Consider the following 1,849-nt stretch of genomic DNA (forward strand, 5'->3'; position numbering starts at 1 on the left):
AGAATTCCTTTTTAAGTTTGTTTACTAATATGCTGATTCTGTTTTCTGTAGTACCTAGTTTTTCTATTTACTGCTTCCATTGGGATTAAAAAACCTGCAATTCCATAATCACATTTTTTTCTTACCATATTTTTTTCTGATTATATTGTTTCTATTGCTATAATGTCCTTTTGGAATCTGTTGGAAAAATTATTCAAGTTGGGTCACTTTTTTTGAACTGCTGAATCTTTTGTTTGTCTCACATTTTTCTTTATTACTTTGCTTTTCATTATGGAGGGAGACCTGGATTGATACCTGATTTGCCCAATAGTAGGAATTGAGATGACTTTGCTGTAGATTGTGTCTGTCCTCCTTTAGTGCTTTCAGGCTACTGACATGAACAAGAGCATTACGGAGAGTGAAGTTATAGTAAAGGGAATAGTCAGGTCTGATATGGGGAATGGCCTTTCTTGTCAAAGGAAAACTGTCTAGCCTTGAAGAATCAGAGGAATTGAGAATTGGTTTAGCTGTATGTGAAGATGAGATAAATGTATTACTGCCTGTCCATTATCTATATTGACTCTGGCAGAAACATCTAGAATGGCTCCTGGCACAGAGTTAATACTCAGAATGTTTGTTGAAATGAACCAAAGCACCCTAAGTGATTGATTTACACCTGGCTCTGTGCTGCGTGCTGTGGGAAATTCAGAGATGATAATCCTGTTCCTGTAGTGGGCTCTATCTGGTAGAAATTATTACCCATTTGAAGAGTTACAAACAAAGGAAGAAATTTATCAGTAAATCTAGGTGTGCTAAAAAGGAGGGAGAGCTCCTTTTGAACTGATTAGTTGGATAAGTCTTCCAGAAGGGGACAATATTAGCTGGCTTGTAAAGTGGTAGGAAAAAGGAAGGATGTGGTTAGAGTGAACTAGCTTGTGGGAGTAGCTGATATAAAGATGGTGTAGAGGCCCTAATCAACATGATGTGTGTGGGAGAAGTAAAAGGATCAATTCATCTGGAACATACAAGACATGGTTCGTGAGCCTTGGTTACTAAGCGTAGGATTTTTGTCCTTTACCTTGTGACTGCTGGAAGGTGTTAGAGGCTGCTCAGCCAGGAAAAAAGAACGGTGGTTAGAACTGCTTGAGGAAGCTCCACTCATAGTTTTCCACTGGCGTGGGATGAACAGAATGTAAGATGTCTCCTCTTGTATTTTTCCTCCTTTCACCTCATCTGCCTGCTCTCTGTGTCTTCTCTTTCTCCAACCTGCATCAGTCTCCTGGGATATTCCCTGGAATTACTTCTGATTCCTACCATTTCTGAACTAATAACATGGCAGTACCACACTCCTTACTTGCTGGTGGCTACTGGAGTCTGGGCCCTGAGTAGTATGCCAGATACTCTGGTACTATGCCAGAAATGTTTGAGTTCTCCAAAGGAAAGTTCTGCATCCTGAACTCTGACCTGGGAGCATGCAAAATGAATATCATGGTCTTGTCATATGGCGTATGAAAATTGGCCTTAGGAAAAGAAATTAAAAAATAGAAGGTAGTTATTGTTACTCCATGCCTTGGGGATGGTTTTCATTATCTGAAGAGCTACCTTGCATAAAAGGCCCAGGAGACCATACAGTCTAATATTTGGAAAGTTGAGGCATTTCTCAACCCATAGCTCTGCCTCCTGAGTCACTGCCTATGGATGATAGGGAAGTCCAGTCCCAGCACTGTGTCCAGCCTGGTGCTTCCTTGGCCGCTTGCCAAAATGGGCTTCTCACTAACAGGAATGAAGATGAAGATTTCATCATCATTAGGATTACACTCTTCTACTAATTTGAGTTTGTTATATCTGTTCCACATCTCTCCATTTCACT

The sequence above is a fragment of the Bos mutus genome, chromosome 7, assembly GCF_027580195.1.
Source record: "Bos mutus isolate GX-2022 chromosome 7, NWIPB_WYAK_1.1, whole genome shotgun sequence".
NCBI classification, from domain to species: domain Eukaryota; kingdom Metazoa; phylum Chordata; class Mammalia; order Artiodactyla; family Bovidae; genus Bos; species Bos mutus.